This window comes from Petaurus breviceps, unplaced genomic scaffold (genome assembly GCF_028583685.1).
Source record: "Petaurus breviceps papuanus isolate PSGF00001 unplaced genomic scaffold, PetGlider_PUasm1.0 108, whole genome shotgun sequence".
Classification (NCBI taxonomy): domain Eukaryota; kingdom Metazoa; phylum Chordata; class Mammalia; order Diprotodontia; family Petauridae; genus Petaurus; species Petaurus breviceps.
In genome coordinates, this window is record NW_027185593.1 from 902849 (window position 1) to 927566 (window position 24718).

The window sequence follows — 24718 nt, forward strand, 5'->3', positions numbered from 1 at the left end:
ACACCCTGATTTTTTTTTTAATTTTATTTTTAAAATTAATTTTATTTATGTGTTTTTAATTTTCAATATTCACTTCTATAAGATTCTGAGTTCTAAATTTTCTCCCTCTCTCTCCCTTCCCTCCTCCTGAAGACAGTGCGCAGTCTGATATTGGCTATGCATGTACAATCATATTAAACACATTTCCACATTAGCCATACAACACCTTGATTTTATAGATAAGGGGGGGGGGTGGGCAGAGAGGTTGTGATTTACCCAAGGCCACATGGACAAGAAGTGACAGATTGTGGATGTGACTACAGGTACTCTGGTCCCAATGTCTTTGCCTTTTCCACTGCATCAGGATTCCAAAAGAAGAATTAAGAGCCTGAGTGGACTAGGGAGTAAGGGGGACAAAAGACTCAAAAAGAATGGGGTCATTAGGGGGGATAAGAGGCCAAGGGACAGACTGAACTACAGGATTGTGAGACAGAGGGGAAGAGGGGATTGAGTGATGGAGGGGACCAGTGGATGAAGGGGGCTGAGAAACTGAGGGTGTAAGGAGCCTGAGGGGATGGAAGTGGGAAGACAGGAATTCAATGAATTAAACTTAGATTTTAAAAGGGCATTAGATATTAATACCTCCTTATTTTTAAATTTTTATTTTTTCTAATTACATGTAAAAACAATTTTTAACATTTGATTTTTAAAATTTTGAGTTCCAAATTCTTTCTGTTCTTCTTTTCCCCCCTCCTTGAGAAGGCAAGCAGTTTGATATAGACTATATAGGTAACACCTCAGCAAATACGATTACATCCAGTGATATCTACTGGGGGGTGAGAGGCAGCAAATCCCCCCCAACCCCCTTACACAGAAACAAGGAAACAAAGGTAGGTACCAGAGGATGAATACAAAAGCTTGGTACAATGCTGGAAGAAGAGAGTAAGTGAGGAGAGCTGAAGCTCAGAATTAGCTGAGATTGACTCTGAAGGCTAAGAAGGACAAAAAAGAGCTTCTAAAACTTTGGGGGGGAAAAAAAGGTGAACACCAGACAAAAAGCTGCCTCCACTGCCTCTCCCTTCGTTCCTGGCTTCAGACCTTATCATCAAGTTATTATTATTTTTGGAGGGAGGAAGGAGAGGCAATTGGGGTTAAGTGACTTGCCCACGGTCACACAGCTAGTGTGTTAAGTGTCTGAGGCAGGATTTGAACTCAGATCCTCCTGACTCCAGGACCGGTGTTCTATTCACTGAGCCACCTAGCTGGCCCATTTATCATTAACTTTTGTGATGCTGGTTCTCTTGGTTCTCCCCCTATTCCTCCTCAGGCACCTTTGCTCCATCTGCATTCATGGCATCTCCCTTAATTGTGAGACTCTGCCTGGTCCTCTACCCTTCCCTTCCCTCTCTTATCAGCATACGTGGGTTTAATGATCATCTCTAGGCAGCTGACACCTAGGTCTAGTCCAGTCTGGAGACTCAGCCATAGCCTCTCATCCTCAACTGCCCACTGGATCCCTCCAGCTCAAAGTCCCAAAGCTAACTATCACCACACATCTGAAATGGAACCCTATTCTTTCATTTTAATGTGTCCGTCTTCTTCCTTTCCCTCCTTCTGCTGTCAGTACAGTTCCACCATTCTTTCTGACACTAGGGTTGTCCTCCTTTGCTCCACCAATCCAATAAGTTCTGACTATTCCATAGCTCAACAAATCTTGTCGATTCTACACCCATATCATCTTTTCACTTCACTCACTTGGCCCCGGCGTTAGGTGAGGCCCTCCTTATATCTCCCACAGACAGTTGCAATAGCTTCCTGACAGGTCTCTGTCCCAAGGCCCCTTCCACTCCAATCCATCGTCCACATAGCTGCCAAAGGGACCTTCCTAAAGCACAGGGCCACCCGTGGCACTCCCCTACTTCTTAAAACTCCAGTGACTCACTCCCTTTTATCTCCAGAGTCCAAATACAAATTCCTCTGTGTGACATTTAAAGACCTTCACAAGCCGGCTCCAAGTTACCTTGGCAGCCTCCAATCCAGGCATTCTTCCACCCAGCCAGACCGGCCTCCTCTCGGTGCCGCAGCAGTGATCGGAATGCTTAGAATCCCGAGCTTCCGTCAAAGCTCAGCACGCACGAAGCCTGTTGAGGAGCTATGCTCCCAACCAAATTACTTTTTATCTACATTGTATCTGTTTGTTTTCCTACTTACGTCCCCCATCAAATGCAAGTTTTTGAGGGCAGAAGCTGCTTCATTTTTGTCTGGTCTCCCCAGATCTCTCCCGCATACAGTAAGCACTTAATAAACATTAAATAGAGAGCATGTATCAGGGGTTGAAGAGATGAAGGGAGGACCTCTGGGGCCATCTGGTCCAACCACCTCGTTTTACGGATGGGGAAACTGAGTCTCAGAGAGGCGAAGCGACCGGCCCCGGACCGGGAGGCGGGATCTGGGGCCGGGGCTCGGCCACGGGGCGCACGGCTGGAGCTGCGCACTGCGGCTGTTGCGCCCCGCGCGCCCCGCGCGCCCCGCGCTGCGCTCCGCGCGTCCCAGCCCGTGCCAAGGCCGCTGGCTGCGCGCGGGGCCGCCGACCGGCCGCCGGGCGTCGGAGGCGGGACGCGCCGTCACTGAGCGCGGCGGCGGCGGCGGCGGAGGAGGAGGAGGCGGAGGAGGCGGCGGGAAGATGGCGGAGTCCGGCGGCGGCGGCGGCGGCGGCGGCGGAGGAGGAGGAGGCGGCGGAGGAGGCGCCGAGCCCAGCCCGGAGCGGTCCCGCAGGTGGGTGCGCGGCGGCGGCGGCGGCAGCTGCGGCGGCGTTGGCCGCTCGGCTCGGGGCCTGGCCGCCCTCCGCTCCCCTCCTCTCCAGCGGCCCCGCGCCGGCTCCTCCCAGAGCGGGCGGCGGGGAAGAGCTCCTCAGGCCGCGCGGGGACGCCCCCGACTGCGGCGCTGCCCCCCCCCCCGAGAGGCTCAGGCCCCCCCCCCCCCCCTCCCCCCCCCCCGGGCAGGGCCTTCCCCGCCCCCCCCCCCCGGAGGCAGGCCCCTCCCACCTTCCCCCTCCGCCCCCCCGCGCCCCCCCCCTTCCCGCAGTCCTCACCCCCTATCCATCCAACCCTCCCCCAGCCCAACTGCCAACAGGAAGAACCTTATCCCCTCCCTTTTCCAGCCACCAGCTGGCAGGACTGCCCTCTCCTCCCCTTTCTCTCGTGCAGACTGGACTGGGCCCTGCTCTCCCCTTCTCCCCATGGGGCAAGACCTTCCCAGCCTTCTCCCTGCCCCCCCAGCTGCGAGCTAGGAGGACCCTTTCTCTTCTCTCTCTGGACCAGAGCCTTGGGAAGGGAGCATCGTCCTCCCCAGATCGTTCCCTCCCATCCCCCCCATACCTCTTCTCCTCTCCCTCCCCCTCCTCTCCTCCTCAGCCTGTAGTCCAGGGCCTTCCCAACCCCAGTTGACAGTTCTCTCTCATCCTCTTAGTAGGGGAATGATCCCCCCAAATCACTCCCTCTGCACTCCCTCCAGTGAGGTTGGACCCACCTTCCCTTTCCCCTCTCCCTTCCCCCTCTTGGGGTAGGACCCCAGGTGAGGCAGGACCCTCCCCTGTGCCTTCCAGCTGAATCAGGTATGCTGCTCTTCCCGTCCTCTAGGCTTCTGAGGGTGGACCTCCCCTAGGGACCCAGAGAAGGCAGAGTAGGCCCTTTACTTAAGGGGATTGGGGAATTCATGGAGAATCCTTTTCAAAGGGTACCTGGACACACTCTTTTTGGAGCTCCCCTCCCCCACCTACTTTGAGGAATGTAAACACTGGGTGTCCCTTCATTAGTTGTTAAACACCTGCTGTGTGCCCAAGCCGTATGTTGGGCCGGGGAATCTATGGAACTTGGAATAAATTTGCAAATTGGATAAAATAGGGTCTCTGCCCTCACAGGGCTCCCGCTCCAGCAATGCGGTGAGCACACTAAAACAGACATCTATAATATCTGATGAGGGTATGTATGAGAGGACTGAGAAATGCCCACTGGGGTCTCTGGTGAGGCCATCCTGAATGATGGGGAGGCTTCTGGGATCAGGGTGGCCAAGGACAGTGCCATAAACAGTTTATTAAAAAAACAAAACAAAACCACCCCAGTGAGGCTGTGATTTAATTGGTAAAGGGACCTGCCTCTCCTGGTGCAGATTGGCAATTCTTAACAATTTATAGTTTCTGAGAGTTGCCTAGGCCTGGGAGAGCCTCAGGGACTTCCCTCCCTGCCCAGGGCAGTCCATTAGGTATTAGAAGCAAGACTTGAACCCCTATCCTCTTGACTCTGAGGTCAGCTCTCTACTCTGCCATGGGGTCTCTCAGTGCCTGGCAATAGTAAGCATCTAATATGCTGAATTAAGGGAGGAGCATTATTTGGGGGAGAGGCTGGTCTTTGCTGTTTGTGCTTGTCTTGGCCAGGCCTGTGCCGGAGTGTGGTATTCTATAGCTCTTGTTAGTTTGAAGCATTTGTTAAGTGAGGTTGATGGGCATTTCAGTCTATTGACGCTTATTTGCTGATTACTGTGCTCCAGGGTGTATATAAATAAAGGCAGAGCCAGCCCCTGCTGTCACGGAGCCCCCATTTTAATAGGGTAATGTATCAGTGGTACATGGGAGGCTGCAAGGTCATTCCTGAAGGAAGGTATTGGGAGGGAGGGAATAGGAAAGACAGTTTAAAAAAGGGATTTGAGCTTTGGGCTGAGTTTTGAGGAAAACCAGAAGGCTGGACCTGGGGGGAAACTACCATGCATCTGTGGGGTCCTCTTGGGAGAGGGGCCAGTGTCACCTAAGAATGCTGGAAAGGTAGGAAGGGGCCAGGTGGTGAAGGGCTTTAAATACCAGAGGATTTACTGTTGGTTCCTAGAGGCCATAGGAAGCCACTGGAGTTTATTGAGTGTGTGTGGGGTGATACCCCAGCTTTAGGGAAATCACTTTGGCAGCTGAATGGAGGGTGGATTGGAGGAGGGAGAGAGAGTTATCTCTTCTTAGCTGCTGGTGGTACCACAAACCACTAAGTTGCTATAGCAATATACAATTTGCAAAGCACCTTCTTCATAGCAGTCCTGGATGCTTTGATCTTTTTAAAGGTTTGCTCTCTACCCTTCCATGCCAGAGATGGCTTTTTGGATTTCTGGGGCCAAAAAAAAGTCATCAGTATAATTTATAGATAATTGTACTTTGGTTTTGGAATGTCGAGGGAGAAAGGAGAGAAACAGGAAAGATGGGCCATTTTTTTTTTTTGCAAAAATATAGAGATTACATAATTTTTAGATCATTGCTGCAAGATGTTTGGTGAAATAAATTTCCCTTGGTAGAAGAGTAAAAGCAAAAAAACCCTCCTGACTTAGTGCCCAGCCAGCTTTTTGGTGATAAATGTCTTAGCATAGCTGGGCTAGTCTACAGATGACAAGTGTTGGGGGGGTGTTAGAATCTAGGACTTTGGAAGGCATTCAGTGTCGTGGAAAACATGCTGGCTTGAGGGAGAGGCTGTGTTCAGAATCCCTGCCTGTGGGGGTGCCGCCTCTTAACCTCCCCAGTCTCAGTTTCCTTATCTGTAAAATGAGTGTGGGATCGGTCCAGATGACCCTTTCTGAATCTGTGATTCTATGGCTAAGGCCAAAGTTCTTTCTGCTGGGCAAATATGTAATTTAGGCTTGGTATCAGGAAGACCGGAGTTCAAATCCTAGCTGTGTAACTCTGGGCAAGTCACTTTACCCCTGTGCTTCAGTTTCCTCAACTGTAGAAAGGAGATAATAATAGCACATATCTCCCAGGGTTGTTGATAGGCTCAAATATGATCATATTTGTAAATTGCTTAACACAATGCCTGGTACACAGTAGGTGCTTAATAAATGCCTGTTTCTTTACTTTCCTATTGCACCATACTGCCTTTTTTCAAGGAACCGTTTTAATTCTATCGGCAGCAACCACCATTTACTAACTACCTACTGTGTGCAAAGCACTATTTTTTAAGAGTAAAGGCATTCTCTAGCCCACTCCCCCAAAAGCTTATATAACTTGTTTGTTTTAACTTTCTTTTTTCTTTCTTTCTTTCTTTTTTTTTTTTGCAACCAAGGGGGAAAAAAGAAAAGAGCTCATTCTCCTTCCTATCTCTAGGGAACAACAAAAATTGGTTGCCTAGTAGAACAGTTGTTAATGGTTGAACCAAACCCTGCTGGAAACCTTGGGGAGAGTTTGAATGTAGCTGCTTGAGCTGGGGGTTTGCGTAAGGGAGGTGGGGGCCCCAGTGCAGATTTCCAGTCCTCCCCCTCCACCCCGTGGGTCTTGGAGAATTCCACACAAAAGACACTTGTTCTCCAGTGAACCTCCCCCTCCTTGGACCAGGAGGTGTCAACTCCGTCCAATGCTCCTCCAAAGGAAAGAGGATGTTTGCTTCGAAGGCTGAGAAGGGGGTTTGTGGAGGGGAAGGAGAAATTCCCTGTGGAGTCACACCTCCTGAGTTGAAATACCATCAGAGTGAGGTACCACAGGCGGCCGAGCATCAAGAGCTCCTCCGAGCCCTCCTTGTTGTTAAAAGCCTTTCAGATGTTTTGTGGCAGGACCCAGGCCGGCCGCCTTGAGCTGTTCCTGGATGGTGAGGAGAGTCCAGGCAAGACGGGCCCCTGCAGGCCATGGAGATGCTCCCACTGAAAATGATCAGAAGAAATGTCTGCCTGGGGAAGGGCAGATGTAAAAAGGGTATTGGGGTCATCCACTGGACCTTTTGGAAAACAGAAGAAGAGATTGTGTGGTGGAATGGAAAGAGCATCATACCCAAATGTCTCTGTGGTGTTCCCTCCATCTCTCAGGCAAATAGCTCCCCCTTTCTGAGACTCAGTTTCTTTATTTTTAAATTGGACCTCATGACCCTGGCACTACCTGCTTCTGACTGGTTGGCCTGTAGCCTCAGGGTTCCCGTAAGGCAGTGTCAGAATGTGAGCCCAATTAGCCTTGGAAATTGGCATTCTGTCTTCTTGGGAAGGATCTGGTACAGTGGGAAGGGACTGGGATTTGAAGTCAGAGAACCTGTGTTTGCATGCCATCTCTTGTCACTTGGGTGACCGTGGACAAGTCACCAAGAGTTTTCTTCTGTCAAATGAGAGGCTTGATCTGATCTAGCTCTGAGCCTGTGAATCAGAACCACAATGCCTAATTGTGATAAAAGTGATTCCTACTCACTTTTACCCTACTCAAGATTTCACGGACTCTTTGGCATAACAACAGTTAGTTTAGTTCTGATATTTATTAAGCACCGATGGTGTACAGAACTGGGGGTAGAAAGATGAAGCGATATACTGGGAGAGAAAACCATGCCTACACAAATAATTTAGGAGAAAAATGTGTAGGGGAGATCTCAACCAACTGTTGGAACACATTTGGAAGGGTAGGCAGGAGGGACGGGATTGGATAAGGCTCCCCAGAGGAGGTGGCCCTTGTTTTGGACCTTAATGGAGGGGTCAGTGTGGTGCACTGTCAGTCAGCAAGCATTTATTAAATGCCTACTATGTACCAGGCACGGTTTTAAAGTTCTAGGTATACAGAGAAAGGCAAAAGACTGCCCCTACCTTCCAGAAGCTTATAATCCAACCACACAACAGCTATGTGCAAACAAGATCTCCCCAGATGATTAGCACTCGATTCAGGGGGGATTGGGAAAGGCTTCTTGCAGATGGTGGCACTTTGTCTGGGACTTGAAGGAAGCCAGGAAGAGGATACCAAGCAGGGGGGAACAGCCCCAGAAGATACTGGCAGTCCAGAGCTAAGCAAGGAGGCCAGTCAGTGTCACTGGGTTGTAGAGTACAGCAGCAGGGCTAGAAAGGGCCAGAGGCAGAAGGGTTTCCTGGAGGCTGTAAAGCTCTGGCTGGGGCCTAGGTTATGGACGAACCATGGATTGTTGATGGCAGACCTGGTTTCAAATCCTGCCTCTGATGCTTATTGTCTGTACAGTTTCGGGGAAGCCACTTAACTCAACTTGGCCTCATTTTCTTTATCTGTAAATTGAGGGTTTCAGACTAGATAACCTCTGAGGTCCCCTCCATCTCTGGATACAGGATTTTGTGGTCCAAAGTGGCTAGAGAGGTGTGGGTGGAGTGGGTAGGGGGAAACAGTTCCCAAGCATAGGGGATATTCTGAACAGAGAGAAAGGGACAGGGAGGCCTCTAGCTCTGGCTGGAGCTTAGAGTGTAGGAGAGGGATGACAAAAGATAAAGCCACCAAGTCAGGAAGGAGAAGTGAGGAGACATGGGCTCTCTTGTCCCAGTCCCCACCCTCTTGTGAGTTACAGGGAGCATCCATATCCTGAAGGCCATAAGTCTCTAATGCTCCCACATGTGGGCGTCTTTGAGATATGAGCAGAAGGTGGGGGAGGCATGTGGGACCAATGGAACTGAGTTCTTGCAGGGGGCTGGGCCCCGTTCCTTAGAGCTGCTTGAGCTTACTGGCTCAATGTCCAGTCTTACAAGTGATCTCCCTTAGCTACCACAGACCTCAGTTTTCATATATACAAAATGAGGAAGGTGGGAATAGATAGCCTCTAAGGACCTTTCCAGTTTCAAATCCTGGGATGCAATGATTTGCCAGGCTACATTTTGTCATTTTTGGTCCCTTTTTTAAATCTCTGTTTCTCTGTCTCTCTGCCTCTGTCGTTCTCTCTCTCTTCTCCCCCTTCTCCCTCTCTCCCCCACCCTTTTTGTTTTTGTTCTCTGAGACACTGTATAATGTAATTGAAAGAATGCTGGTTTGAGAGGCTGAAGATCTGGTTTAAAATCCCAACTCTGACTTGTCTTAGCTGTGTAACTGCAGGCAGTTACCTCATCTCTCACTGTCTCAGTTTTCCCATCTATAAAATGGGGATGATAGTATTTGTATTATTTACCTTATGGAGTTTTTGTGAGGAAAGCAGTTTGTGAATTCAAGAGTATTTGGTACTGCTCTGTGAACAAGGAGGAGAAATGTGGGCTAGATATTAGTACAGTGAGGTTCATTTAAAACTGGTTGAATGACTGGACCCCAAAAGTAGCTATTCTTTGGAAGGAGGTCTGTAGTGGAGTGCCCAAGGGATCTTTTCTCATTATTGGACTGTTGCTTAAGCTTTTTTGACGACGACTTGGAAAAAGGCAAGGGAAGTATGTGCATCAAATTCCCGTTGACATAAAGCTGGGACAGAGACTAACATGTTGGAGAGATAGGAAAACTAGAACATTGGGCCAAAGAAATGTCTTAAACTTGGGTAAAAAACAAATCAACTTTATAAGTAAAACATGGATGAGGCGTGACCAGATAGCAGCCTGGCCCCCAAAAGATCAATTTTTGACCCTGGGGCCCATGAGCTTATTTTTTTAAAAAAGATTTTGATCACTATATTTCCATGTACAATAGTTAGCTTCCCTTGTAATCCTGGGTATTTTGTTTGGGGCATTTAAAACATGATTCTGAGAAAGGGTCCCTCCGTGGGCTTCACCAGGCTGTCTGCCAATGGGTCCCTGGCACAGATGAGGTGAAGCAGTTCTGTGGTTGGTGGGGGAACAGACTGCAAAGTTTGACGTGAGTCAGGGGTGTGATATTGCAGCCGAGTCTACTCAAAATGAGGGAAGGGTTTGTCCTTCTGTCATGGTCAGGTCGCATCTCAGGTAGCGAGTTCAGATCTTGGTGCTGCTAGGTGTGAGGAAACTAGAGGGCATCCAGCATGCAGTGGGGCCGGTGAAGAGCCTGGGGAAGTGGGAGTGTGTGGGGGTGCCACCAGAGAGTGGTCTTCAAGTATTTGAAAGGTTTTCCAGTGAAAGTGGGATTTGACCTGGGCCTGGCTGCAGAGGCCGGATCTAAAAGGGCAGATGTATTCTACTTCTCCCTTTCAGCCCCTTCCTCCTGGCTAAACTTTCCCGTTGCTTCTTTTCTTCCTCATCTGATCCGAGGCCCTTCCCTATCCTGGTCATACCCTGGATACCCTCTGGCTTCTCTGTGGGGGAAGGTGTGGAGGCAGATGGACATCCCCCTTAAGGAAAACTTTCTGCGGCCAGGTACAGAATGGATGAGCTGGCCCTTTCCATCTCCTGCTGTCCTGAAGGGGTTTTGGCAGTGGGGGGTGGGTGCTCTGTGAGGGGGATGCTGTGTACAGTTGGCATGTCTCCATGTCTTCGTTCTGACTCAGCTGCCATGGTTTTCTTGATAGGAGTCATAGTGACTGGAGGCAGAAGCTTTTAGGAGCCGTTTACTCTCTGCAGGCAGCTTGCCAGACATTCGGGTGTGATCCCTGCCCTCTTCATTCCCCTCACCCACTGTCATTCTTGGTTAAGAGTTATTACTGCTTTGCCTGTGGACACTCTCCCCAGGGCTTTTTCATGGCCCCAGGATCCTTGGTTTTGCAGGTGTGGGGAACCGTACTATGAGCATAGCTCTCAACCCCTTTAAATGTTTTAGGAGTTGTTTTTTTTTTTTACTAAGTTGATTTGGCCAGTTTTTTTTTTCCCTTGATGGGTCAGCCTACTAGGGTTGAGCCTTGCTGGGCTTTGCCAGGCTGGTCCTCAGATGACGGACATGTGTTCTCTCCTGGGGTGATCCTGGGGCGCCTTGCTAACTTGGCAGAACCTGCCAGGGCTTGTTCTTTGCTGGCACAGCATTCAAAAACTCAGGGTTAGGTCTGTGTCACGACGAGTTACTGGTAGAAGATATTGGTGGAGTTCATACACACACACACACACACATAACTAAAAAGTAAAAAGTCTAGAAGCTGGCGAGGAAGGGAGGGTCAGGCATCTTGATATGGCTGTGATGTCAGGTGTCCATTGATCCAAGGGGTCCTAGTTAGGAAGAACCTTGTTTCTGAATGGGGAAGATCTTTTGCAGTGATAGGAAGAAGGGGCTCGATAAAATTTTGAGCCCCCCCCCTCCATTTTTCTCTTCCCATAGTCTGCTGGTACGTCTCCCTGCTCCCTGTTTCTCCCCTCTCCAGTTCATCCTCTAACCAACTGTCAGATTGACTTTCTTAAATTGTAGTTGTGACCCCCTATACAGTACATTCCAGTGGCACCCCTTTACCTTCAGGGTCAGAGGGTGTTCTGATGTTGAAAGCTTGCCATAGAATGGCCCCTTCCTGCTTTTCTAGTCTTAGACTTTGCTCCTCTCCACATACTCAGTGACCCAGTGACACGGACTCCTTGCTGTTCTCCAAACAAGACACTCTGTGTCCAGATCCAGGCGTTTTCACTGGCAGATCTCCATGCCAGCAACTATCTCCTTTCTCATCTCTGCCTCCTGGCTTCCCTGGCTTCCTCTGAGACTCAGCTCAGCCTTCACCTTTTTTATGCCAGAAGCCTTTTCCCAGTTCTCCTAAATGCTAATGCCATTCCTCTGGGATTATCCCTAGTTTATTTTTTCTGTTAGACTGTGAGCTCTGTGAAAACTGGGACTGTGTCCAGAATGTGACAAAGTGCTTGGCACATAGTAGGGGCTTAAGAAGTGCTTGTTGACTTGAAAACAGATTGTGGAGAATCTTAAATTCCAGGTTAAGGAGTTTATAATTTATCCTGTAAGTGCTAGGGAGCCATTAAAGGTTGTTGAGTAGAGGATTGATCTGACCACATATTAGGAAAATTATTTTGTCAACTTTGTGAAGGGCAAAATGAAGAAAGACTGATGGCAGACACCAGTTAGACTGGTACAGTAATTTAAGTGAAAGGTGACAGTGGCCTGTTCTGAGGTAGTGCTTATGTGATTGGAGAGGAGATATGTGAGAACCTGGCTGCTGAGTGCATGTGAGAGGGGAGAGAGAGCAATCAAAGATGGGCTCTGGCTTGGATTCCAGATGACTGGCAAAATGTTAGTGCCATCAGGAGAAAAAAAGTCCCTTGAGAGGAGGGGCGGATTTGGGGAAAAAAGATGAACTTGGCTTTGTACATGTCCTGAAGACATCATTTGGGATATAGCTGGGGATGCCTAGTGGGTAATGGAGAGGTGGGCTATGGCTCAGGGGAAAGATCAGGGCTGGGTATATAGCTTTGAGAGTCTTCTGTGCAGAGGCTGTTACAGTTGAACCCATGCAGTAGCTGAAATCAGCAAGGGCTGGAGAGGGGGAAGAGGACCCAGGACAGAATGACAGTGAGCCAGCCAGAAAGGACACTGAGAAGTGAGAGACAAGTCCTAGAGGGCCAGGAGGCGACTGCTGTAGAGGTCCCTCACTGATACCTTCATCTGCCTTGAAAACGTCTGATAGTGGCAACCAAGTGCCTTCTGAAGCAGCCTGTTTATCAGATGGCTTGGATTATGAAACAGTTCTATCTGTGTGATAGTAATGGCAATTAAAGATTCCCCTGTATTGGCTTGGTTTTCAAATTGATTGTATTAAAACCCAGAGTTTGTTAATCCCACCTGTGGGATGGGCTTGTTGATGTGAAAAGAAAGTCCTGAACTGGGAGGAGCTGGTGATGTAGATTTGGAGAGACACGAGAGAGAGGCGGAAGATCTTTTTGGAAGCAGCACCTCGTGGAGAGAGAGAGACTAAGAGAATTACTGGTGGCCGCTTTGAATTGCCCTGGACTTTTGAGACCTGCCCCCTGAGCTGCCAAGGACTGAGGAGACATGGCTGTTTTGCTGGTACTTTGTCTGTCTGTTTTGATGTTATTTTGCCAGATTTGTCCACTGGTGAAAGACTGTCCTTTTGTTGAAGAAGTCCTGGAACCTGGCTGTTCGCTAAGAAGGCCTGCGACTGTCCTGCAGACAGAGAGTGAATACTGTCCACTGGTGAGGGACAGTACTGTTGTTGCAGGGGTCTGGAGACTGTCCTGCAGACAGAGTGAATACTGTCCACTGGTGAGGGACAGTGCTGTTGTTGCAGGGGTCTGGGAGCCTTTCTGTTGGTTCAGAAGCCCTGAAGAAGGATTTTCTTGTTGTATGTTTACAGAAATCCTGGGAGAGGGCTTTGCTAATGTGTTCAGGGGTTCTAGGACTGTTCTACAGACAGAGGATAAATTCATGAAGGGACTGGCAATGTACCTTATGGCCTTGCTAAGCCTTGTCTCCCCAGGAACTAAGATTGCTGAGAACTTGCCTCGTGTCAAGATGAAGAAAAGACCTCCATTTGAGAAGAGGGGCTTTGTGGTGGACTTAATTAAGGTATAGCCTAGGGGTGGAGAAGTATTTAGAACAGAGACTTTGTAATTGATTGAATGATTGGAAGGTCCTGGGGTGGGGTAGTACTTGGAGATTATTTAATCACACTTAGTAAATGCTGTATTTTGAATGATGTCATGTTTTAATCTTCTCTGTTCTTGGTTTGTCACTGAATAAAATAGAGAGCACCTATGCTGGTATTTTGAACCTGGGAAGTTGCCTTTCCTTGGCCTTACATTACAATCTGGTACCCAGATCTGCCTCCCTGTCATTTCTACCCAGGCTAGGCTGGGCTTAGCCCTGCCCACTGGGGCCACAAAGAATAAATCAGCATTCTCATCATGACCCTTCCAATATTTGAAGATGGGAATCTTGCCTTTCCCAATTCCCTTCTCCATATCCTTCAGTGGAATCTTAAGAAGGCATTGTTTCCAGGTCTTTCTCCATCTCTCCTTGGGATACTGGTGCCCATCCTAAAATGTAGACTCAGAACTGAGCCCAGTGTTCTAGATATTATCTGACCAGGGCAGAAGACGAGAGTGCAGTTGCCTCCCACAATCACCCCTTCCTAGGGGTGGGGAGGAGGGGGATGCTAGATTTCTATTCATGTCATCCTAGGTTAAAGTGAACTGAGTTAGAATGTAAGCTCCTGGAGGGTAGCCTCTCTTTTTGTTTTTGTCTTTGTATCTCCCCTCCCTCCTCCCTCTTCCAGTACAGTGCCTGCACCCTTAGTAGATAGATTTATTATTTTTATTGAATTGAATGTTGGTTGTAGGCAGGGTATAACTCTGGGATTTAAAAAATGATTTATGCAGGCTGAAACTTCCTTAGTTTCATTAACTCCCCTCCCCTCCTCCCCCCAGTCTCCAGATAGCTGGAGGATGAGTATCTTTGCATAGTATCAGCTGAAGTGTCTGAATCACCCCCTCTTGCCAGTCTTAGAGTCAGAAGAACCTCAGGTGGGGTCATGTCAGATCCTTGCCCAAACCTTGAAGCCTGCCTACATCCCCATCAGCTTCCTCTTAGTCCCTCAGATTCTGCACCTGTCTCTACCATACCTCTTTGGACTTAGTAAACCCATATCCTGGGGAACTTAGCCTGCCCCACCCCCTTCCACTTCTTCATAAAGAGAGGATTGCATAAAATAGCACTGATAAATAATTTACCGTCTATGCTGACTTTTCTTTCTCTGGGTCATGTATAACAATGTTGTTGTTGTTTTTTGTTTGTTTTTTACTTTGTGACCCTGGGAGGGAGAGCAGCATTACTGGTACCACACATCCTTCTTGTAATGTCAGCCCCTAATTGCACAGTGCCATACCCCAGCTAGCAAAGGCGGTGATTGAGGAGGCAGTAACTGGCACCTGGGGGAATTGAAGACCTTTCTGGTCAGAAAAGACTTCTGGAATTGAATGTGCTCAGGCTGGAGAGAATCCCGAGTCAGGGACCTTGCCAGACCTTAACAACCTGGGGGGAGGGGAAAGAGGGGAAATGGGGAGGATCTAGGAGGAAGGCGCTTCAAGGGAAAGGATGCCGGACTCCACAAGATCGGAGATGAGTGTGGCATTAGGGATATCCAGCTGCTATTTTCTTTCTGGGGGATGTTGGATTTGTAACAGCCAGCCAGAGAGGCAGGTGACAAGAATGCATTGGGTCACCTGGAATCCAATTATTTACACTGGGGATGGCATGACCTTTCCCTCCTCCACCTCCCCCCACCCCCAATCCCAAAAGCCGAGTCTGGCACCAGATTTTGGAGCCACCTCTCCCTGGATTCAGGGGGAAGATCTCTTTCCACTGAAAACGTTCAGGGCTGGAGTTCAAGATCTAACCCTGTATTTTAGTTAATGAGGTCTGGTCAGAGGCAGGAGCAGTCTCTCTCCGCCCCTCCGCCCTCCCAGGCTGCCCTCATTCATTCACCCTGTGTCATGCTAGGGGCATGATGTTAAAGTGGGCCCTGACTGCCAATTCGGGGAGACAGAAAATGTACAAATGTTTATGCTACAATTGAGTCACCCGCACAAATGATTGTGTGTTGTGTTTTTTTTTCCCCCTTTTTTGCCAAGGCAGAGAACGGAAAGCTTTCTGAGCTGGAGGAGGCTTCAGACCCTGTAGTTTAAACTTTACTCATGCTTCTTCCAGGATTTTCCCATTTACAACCATTGAACTTTCACGGTCAAGAGCATAGGAAGCAAAATGACCTTTTCTCTGGAAAGTCTAAGTAAGCCAATTGTGGCTCCTGGCGTCCCCTTCATTGTTAGCCAGGAGCAGACAGGCTTTGGTCTGGGGATAGTCATCTCCCACACATGGCTGAGTTGGGGCCATTTGGGAATTGATGACGATTGCTCCTTAGAAGGGAGTTTAGAACTTAGAAGGGAGGATGGTCAAGATGAAAGGGACTTAGAACTAGGATTGTGAGAAATGGAAAGGACTGCTTGAACATACCCAGAATCTGAGTGAGGAACCTCAGAGTTCAGGAGTCAGTCTGGTGCACTTTGGGAGAGCTCTCATTGGTACATTTTAATTTTACATTAAGCCTAAATCTGTGTCTCTGGGCACAACCTATCAGAGCTGGGAGGGGGTGGTGTTGGAATAGAGGTGTCAAACCCTAATAGAAACAGGCTGCCTCTATGCTGTACATAGGGAAAACCACGGATTATTGATATTTGCTTCATTCTGTTGTGTATTTTGTTAAATATTTCCCAGTTACATTTTAATCTGGTTCCCATGTTGGTCACCTTCCCCTCAGAACACAGAAGGGCCCGGAGGGCCCTTAGAACACAGGATGTCAGAGCTGGGAGGACACTTAGGACACAGGATATCAGAGCTGGGAGGGCCTTTAGGACACAGATTGTCAGGGTTGGGAGGACCCTTAGAACACAATGTCAGAGCTAGGAGGGCCCTTGGGACACAGACTGTCAGGGTTGGGAAGGCCCTTAGAACACAGGATGTCAGAGCTGGGAGGGCCCTTAGGACACAAAATGACAGACTAAGTGGGGAGCTTAGAATGCAGTACTTGAGATACAAGAGAACTTAGAACACAGAATGCCAGGGTTAAGAGGAGACCTTGGGACAGAATGTCAGAGCTGGAAGGGGAGTGGGCTAAGGGATCCATCTAGGCTAAACCCTTTCATTTACAAGTGGGGGAAATGTAGCAGAGAGGGGAAAGGACCCTGCCACCAGGCTCATTGCAGAGCTCAGACCTTCTATGGCCTCGTGGAGAACTCTTCTCTGTCATTGCTGCAGCCTAAATCTTGACTCTAGAGCTTACATAAGGCAGAGAGGGAAGGGAGAACAGGATTTCCTGGTGCTCACCACCACCCTTACATGGCCTGCTGTATGCTCATGCAGCTACTTGCCCACGCTGTAAAAAATGAAGAGATTTTACTTATTAAAGTGGCAGTGTTTCCAAATCATTTTGGGGTAAAGTAGAGGAATTTGCTCTTGCTTTAAACAAGCCCCAGGGGATGTGTTACAAAGAACAAAAAGCTTATTCCACAGCTTGGCTGGCATTTGGGGTCTGGCCTGGCTCAGTCACAGATGTGGGAGCTAAGGGCTGGAGCAGTGGGGGGTGGGGCCAGGGCGCCTTATATCCTTGCAGGACAGGAGCAAAGGGCTCTTGACCAGGAGTCAGGAGACCTGGGTTCTAGGCCAGGTTTTACCCTTGCCTCCTTATGTGATCCAGCACTTAACACAGTTCAGGTACTTAATACCAGTTGACTGAGTGACTGACCTTGGCCCACTCACTTTCCTTTTTCTCTGGGACTCGGATTTTCTTCTTTATAAAGTGAGGAAGCAGGGATAATTAATCTTTTCAGTCACAGGATCATAGATTTAGCATTGGAAGGGGCCTGAGAGGTCACTGAGTCTGGCCCCTCTTACTCCCACATGTTTATGGATCATTAATTGAGACATAGAGGTTAAGTGACTTCCCTAGGATCACCACACTACTGTCTGAGGTGGGATTTGAACTCACATCTTCTTGGCTTCAAGTCCAGTGTTCTGTCCTTTATTCCATGCTTCCTTCCTTTTAGTTCTCATGTTCTGTATTCTAAGGTTGCTTCTGCCTCTGAAATTCTGTGTTCTGATTTCCTTCCCATCTCTGTAATCCTGTGCCCTATATTCTAAGGTCTTCTTCAGCTCTGACATCCTGGATTCTAAGGGTCCTCCCAGCTCTGACATCCTGTGTTCTAAGGGCCCTCTCAGCCCTGACATTCTCTGTTCTTGCCCCCCCCTGCCCCCAGCTCTGATATCCTGGGTTCTAAGGGCCTCTCTAGTTTTGACATCCTGTACCCTGAAAGCCCTTGCTCTGGCACTAGCTCTGTTACATTGGGTTATTTCCTGCCATCCCCAGTGGGCAGAAGCCCAACAGTAGTGTTGCTCCCAGGGGTCTGAATTCGTTCCAGATCTCTTAGAGAAAGGAAGTGATAGAGTTACAGCAGCAGGGACAAGGGGAGTAGGCCTTGGTGTGTGCGTGCCCCCAGGTGAGTGAGGTCAGGCGCTGCTTGGGGGAGTCTCAACTGTGCTCTGAAGCTGCTGTCTCTGTCTTCTCTGCCTCTCTGTTCCTTACCAGTACCTGCTTCTTAACAGCAGAAATTTCCAATACACCCACATGTTGTCTTGAGTTGCTATAACACTTGGTTTTCTGTTTTAAATTATCACTGGAGATTTAGGAAAATAACCGTTGTGATGAAGAAGCAGCAGTATAAGGAGCAAAATGGTTCAGGCCAAATTGGAAAGAACAGTTGTCCCTGGGCTGGGGAACGGGATCCTTAGTGGGCTCAAAGGCTCTCTGCCCTGCTTTAGTCTGGGGCACTTGCCAGAGTCTGGCACCATTGGATACCTCCTAGCTCTTACCCAGTGGTGGGAGAGGAGCTGCCAGGTCATCCTTCATTAGTGGACAAAAGAGAGACCAAAGTGTGACCAATCTCCTGTGCTGTTAAATTCATTGAATGTCAGGGCTAGAAGGGCCCTTAGCACACAAAAGGTCCCAGCTGGGTGGACCCTTAGAACATGGAATGTAAAAGCTGGGAGTTTTGCCTCTAGCCCATTGGGCCAATCCCTTTCTTTTCTTCAGTCTGGAAGAAGAACCTAATTCTTCTTCCTCCTATTGACTCTTTGAGGGTTAATGAATGAGCCTTGAGCTTCTTGGCAATTTTATACACCCACACCCACCCACACACACACACACATTATATATACATATGTATGTATATGTATGTGTGTATATGTTTTTATATATGTCTTAAAAATGTCAACATAGAGGTTCCCACTTTCCCCCCTTCTCTCTTATGGTCCACATTACCACTGTTCTAGGTAGCTAGAGCAAGTGTTCTTATTCCCATTCTACAGAGGAGGCAGCCCAGGCCCCAAGAGGGAAGGGGGCTCATTCCAGGGCTTCAGCTGGTAGGTGGCAGGGCTGGGACTGGAACCCAGGCAGCCAGCCCCCTTTTTTCCTTCCCCCCACAAGGCAGACCCTCTCTGGAGCCCTCTTCTCATCCTACTTGAAGTTCCAGATCCAGTCAGTTTGGCTTGAGAAGGATGCTCTCTGCTTTTGCTTTCCTCTGGCCCGAGGGTGGGAGGAGGAGAGGGGGAACAGAGCCCAGGGAACAGTTCAGAAATGGAAGAGTGTTGACATGACCTCAGCCACTCCAGCGTTCGTCAGAGCCATGTTTAACCTTCTTGCTCTCAAGTAGCATGCGGCAGTGATAGCAAGGTGCCAAAAATATGGTGATTTTATCATTTTGGGCTTGGAGCACAAAACCCAGAGCTGTAAAATATTATGGTAACCATGGAGACAGGGATTTATACGAGGGCGGCTGACTTTGTTTGGAGAGTCTAATTGTAGTGTCGGAATCAGACTTCCAGTGTACCTCTTACACACGGCAATGCAAAGCATTGGAGGAGATAGCTGCAGATGTACGGGGTGGTGTGTTTTTTTTTTTTTTTCCAGCTTTCAAGGACTTGAAAGAAAGCAGTTTCTCATCAAACTCTGGGTTAGGAATAAAGTTCTCAGTTGTCCTTTGGGGATGTGCACATCTCATCATGAAAAGCAGGCTTATGCTCATGTACCCTGAGCTGCAAGATAGGGGAGGGGACCCTGGGATGTTTTCACTCCCGTTCTCTGGCCTCAGGACCCAGGAAACCTGGGGTCTCATCTTGTTACCCCCTAACTTGGGTGGTTTTGAGCAAGTCCTTTTCCCTCTGGGCTTTAGTTCTCCCTTTTGTTAAATCATAGAACCCTAGCATGTCAGGGCAAGAAGGGGCCATAGATCATAAAATGTTAGATCTGGGGAGGACCTCCGAGACCGCCTACCCCAAAGCTCTTCTTGTATAGATGAAGAACGTGTGGTTGGAGTCTGGGCCTGGGTTCAAATTTTGCTTTTTACTTCCAGTGTAACCTTTGATAAGTATGTCACTTACCTCCCTAGGGGGACTAGACCCTTCCTACTCTAGAACTGGGACCCTCTGCTCCTATAAAATTATTCTTTCAGAGTGGTGGAGCTTGACCTTGAACCCAACTCTTTTGAATCTAGAGCTTGTCATCTCTACTCTAGACAATCTCTGATCTGTGGAAATAGCAGCTCAACTGAAGGAAAGGGTGTTGGTTTTGGAGTCCTGAGATCTGGGTTCTCATCCTGTCTGAGACTTTTCTAGCAGCGGGACTTGGAATGAATTATTTTATCATTTGATGCCTTAGTTTTTCTTATCTGAAAATTAGGAACATTTACATTCCCTCTCTCCCAGAGTCGTCATAAGGAAGAGTACAACATAAATGTGAATTCTATGGAAGCTGTAGGTTCAGCCCCTCCAGGAGCTCTGATTCCAAGGCTCTCTGTCTGATACTTTCCTTGGCGTCAGGGGCCAAGGAGGGGAGTTGCTGCAGGACCAGCCCCTGGGAACCTCTCACTGGCAGAAAGAATGGTGAGTTTTAGGGGAAGGCAGTCCCGACTCATTTTCCCAGCCAGCACTGTCCATCCATGTGCATCAAAGTCCTGGGGCATTGTCCATTGATGCCCGCCATGATTCTGATGGGAGTGGTCCGACGCAGGAAGACCCAGTGGTACACAGTCAGTCTTGGGACTGTGCCACCCAGCTGCAGCCTCTTCCCGTCTTCCACGAGAGCCACATGGACAATAAAAACCAAAATTGGCTTTGGAAGTGGAAGCGCTTGCAATTTGGAGGGGAAGTAAGGGAATTTGAATGTAGGACAATATTTTAAAGGGGCAACGCTGTCAAACTTCCCTCTGGCCCTTTGTGTTAGGCCTTCTGTGGGGGCGGGAAAGGATTTTTATAACCCCCTGAGGACCTGTTTTCTGTGAATTTTTCTGACATTTTAATGAAAAGAAGTGTTGGGGGACTTTGAGTTTCCCCTGCAGCTTTTCAAAACCAAACATGACCGGAGGCTGGAGCTATCCTGGGGAAAACAAGGGGAACCACATGGGCCAGGGAGTAGGCTGCTGGGAGTCCAAGAGGTGAACATTTCAAAAACCAAAACAGATAGCTAAAGCTAAGGAGCTTTGCGGAGTAATGAATGTGTGTGTATGTGTGTGTGTGTTTGTGCGTTTGTGCATGTGCTTATGTGTGGGGCTCGGAATTGAAGATGTGTCATTCACAGTGTGATACAACAAAAGGAGCCCTAGCCCCGGGATCAAAAAATCTGACTTAAGTTCACAGCCCTGCCAAATGATCAGTTGTGTGACTTTGAGAGAGTCACTTCCCCACTCCTTTTCTGTGAAATTTCTTGTGGTTCCGTTGTTTTTCAGTTGTGTCCGACTTTTTGTGATCCCATCTGGGATTTTCTTGGCAGAGATACTGGAGTCGTTTGCTGTTTTACAGAGGAGGAAACTGAGGCAAACTGGGTGAAGGGACTTTGCCCAGGCTCATGCAGTTGGGAAGTGTCTGAGGCCACATTTGAACTCTGATCTTCCTGACTCCAGGCTCTATCCACTGCGCCACCTAGCTGCCCATCTGTGAAACAGGGACTGGAATCCCTTTTCTGCCTGTTGTGAGCATGAGGTGATGTGAAAGGATTTGTGCCCAGACCAGTATGAGGTTATTAACAGTCAGTATGTTGCAGTGAATAATATAGTCTCCTCAGATCTGAAGTTGTGGGTCACTCAGTGGGCAGTGGAGAGGTGGGCATTGTATTACTGACCAACAGTCACCCACAAGAAATGGTACCGGTGCTTTTATCAGAGAAGCACGTGTGGTATGGAAGATGGACCAGTCCTCTGGTGATAATGATAGGTCTCTGATCTTGAGCTCATGTATTACATTCACTGATACACATCTCATACATTCCAGTCATTCTGGCTACCCATCTGTGGATGTGCCACATTATTAATATCTGCCCACAACACTGTGGTGTCCAGAAATGAAACCAGGCTTCCCTCTGGGGTCTGACTGAGACAGAGGGAAATGGGCCTGTGCCCTCCTCATCCCTGGAAACCGTGCCTCTTGATGCGGCCTACGCCTGCCCCAGCATCATTTCCCAATGTTCACTCATTGACCTTGCCAGCCATCAACCCTACCCCCACCTTGTGAAGCCCCAGTTTTAAAGAGATTGTGACATTGATTTTTTAAACCAAAGTGTAGGACTTTACATTTGCCCTTCTTAGGACAAATTGTCCTCCATCTTACTGGATTTGGCCTGTGTTTTAGCCTGGCCTGCTCTTGTTCAGTCCTGACTGTCTTAGGTAAGCTAGCTATCTCTTCTGGTTCTGGGTCATCTCCAGATTTGATGAGTGGGACCTGTCTGTCCGGAGGCTTGCCCTCAGGTTTTGGTTTCTGTATGAATCTGGGACTCCTTGGACCTCAGTTTCCCTATCTGCAAAATGGAGATAGCAATCCTTGTACTGTCTCCCAGGGCTGTGATAAAAGTGTTTTGTAACTGATAAAGTGATATAAAAGTAGGAGCTGCTGTTCCAGCAATGAATGACACAATAATAATGGTAAATGAGGCGTCTGTGCTCGGGAGACATTTGTTTTCCGTCAGACCCTTCGTCTCAGTCTGTCTCCATGACCTCAAGTGCTGCTTAGTAAATATTCGGGGGATCAGACCAGATTGATTTTTCCTGACTCATGGGGAGATGGCTTAACCAAGCACATCATAATGACCAGGGGCAGAGCAGGACTGAGTGGGCTGGCTGGAGTTGGGAGTAGCGAGGCTCCTTCCTGTGCTCTTTCCAGACTCTCTCCCCAGCTTCCTGTGTGACCTTAGACGCATCACTCACCCTCCCACTCTGGGACTCAGGGTGTGGTCACCCTTACCCATCATCACGTCTCCCAAGCATGTGGAGTGAGCGGGCGGGCAGGCCAATGGGCTACTGTGAGTAATGAGCCTTGGCCTTGTCTGAGGGCAGGCGGAAGCTGAAGATAAGCATCCTAGACCAGAACTGAGCCCTGTTAGTCATCGCGCCCTGGATGAAGCCAGAAATGTCACGGCATTAGAAAGTCTTAGTGAGAAGTGACCTCAGAGGTCGTGGAATCCCAGAGCTGGAAGGGATCGCAACAAGTGGGTTCCCTCAAAAATGTTCTCCTTGCCTCCCCTCGAGCACTTCCTGGGGCCTGAGCTCACCACCTACGGAGACAGCCCTTTTCATTTTAACAATTTGAATGTCTGAGCTGGAAGGGGCCGCAAAGGTCATTGAGTCCAACCCCCACATTTTTAACATGTGAAGAGACTGAGGCCCAGTGAGGGACTTAGGTCACGCAGAACTCAAGAACAGAGCTAAAGCTGGAACCCTGGAGGGTCTTACATGGCAATTTCAGCTCCCAAGATGCTCCTGACAGAATGGAGGAGTGTAGCAGCAAGCACCCCAAGGGTCCTCAGGGTTTGCTGCCACCACAGGTTCTTGGATCTGCTTTGATAAAGGAAAGCAACTCAAAATGGGTTAACAAGCTTACTTTAATCAGTCAGACATATATCGTTTACCTTGTTCAGGGGAAAAGGTCAGCACCCCAAACTTCAAAGTACACAGACAGAATTATCAAGACAGAAACAGATCTAGTAGACAGATTTCAAACTGTCCAACCATTACATTCATACCCAGTCAACATCTGGGTTTCAACATCTGGGTTTTTTCAAAGCCAGGGTGCTCAGGACAACGGCTTCCCAGAATCCAGATCAAATCACAGAACACTTCTCAAAGTGAGCCCCAAAACAAAGCCTCAAATGGGGGTTTATATACCCTTCTCCTGGCTCAGAGAATGTAACAACCTTATTGACCCACTGGCCAATTGTAATGGGAATGCAAATTTGGAAGATCTTCCCTGCCCCTAGGCTAAAGTGCACCTGAAGCCTGGGGTGGGAGGCTTGTTTTTCAGTTGATACTTTTTGATTGGCCAGTGGGTCCAAAAGGTTGTTACATTCTCTGAGCCAGGAGAAGGCTATATAAGCCCTGATGTGTATCTTTGTTTTTGGGGGCTTTGAGAAGTGTTCTGTGATTTGATATGGATTCTGGGAAGCCGTTGTCCAGAGCCCCCGGCTTTGAAAAACCCAGATGTTGATTTGGTATGGATGTAATGGCTGGACAGTTTGGAAAGCTGTCTACTTGATCTGTTTCTGTCTTGATAATTCTGCCTGTATACTTTGAAGTTTGGGGTGCTGACCTTTTTCCCCTGAACAAGGTAAACGATATGTGTCTGACTGATATAAAGTAAGCTTGTTAACCCATTTTGAGTTGCTTTCCTTTATCAAAGCAGATCCAAGAACCTGTATGGGCAGCAAACCCTGAGGACGTGCTTGGGGTGCTTGCTGCTACAAAATGGCATCACGAACAGGATCTGCAGAGTAAAAGGAAAGTATGGGGGCTGGGATAATCATTTGTTTCCCAGTTGTGGTAGCTGTGACTCTATGGAGCCATGGACCAGGAGAGAAGAGTGGCCTGCATGCAGACTTCGCTGAGCTGAGAGCAGGAATGGTGAGCTGCCTGCATCGGGACCTGGGCAGAAGCCAGGAGCGGCTGCCTCCTGCGGGAGGAGAAGGAGCCCAGGAGTTCGGAATTCAGCCACAGGAAAAGATAAGAACTGAGCAGCAAAGCAGGGGCACTGAGTGTGTTTCCTGGCTGCTTCTCACAGTTTGGGACCCAGGGGGAGGATGGACTTGTGACTATGGTGGGTGGGATGAAGTGCCTTGCATCCCCAGGGACCCCACCTTGTTGGTTTTGTTGCCCAGCCCCCTCTCTGTGCTTGGAGGCAGGGGCTGGAGCTGTGTGAGGGGAAGGATACCCCTCCCCCAGAGAACTTTATTTGAACTCTTGTTTTGAACTGAAGTGATAATGCTATGTACTTTGTGTTTGTTTAAGGCCCAGTGGCCACTTTGGTAACTTTAGTTCTGTACCTTGAAAATGTGACCTAAGAGATGTTTAGTGCTAATTCAAAAGTAAATTGTCTATGCTATGGGCATGAAAGATCTTGGGGCCGAATGTAATGGGAATGCAAATTTGGAAGATCTTCCCTGCCCCTAGGCTAAAGTGCACCTGAAGCCTGGGGTAGGCTGCTTGTTTTTCAGTTGATACTTTTTGATTGGCCAGTGGGTCCAAAAGGTTGTTACTTTCTCTGAGCCAGGAGAAGGCTATATAAGCCCTGATGTGTATCTTTGTTTTGGGGGGCTCACTT

At 48.6% G+C, this 24718-nt stretch overlaps 1 pseudogene; it reads left to right on the forward strand.

Moving 5' to 3' along the window:
- Positions 1-905: 905 nt before the first annotated feature.
- The window catches only part of LOC138153336 (uncharacterized), a 42439-nt pseudogene continuing 18626 nt past the window's right edge, over positions 906-24718 (forward strand).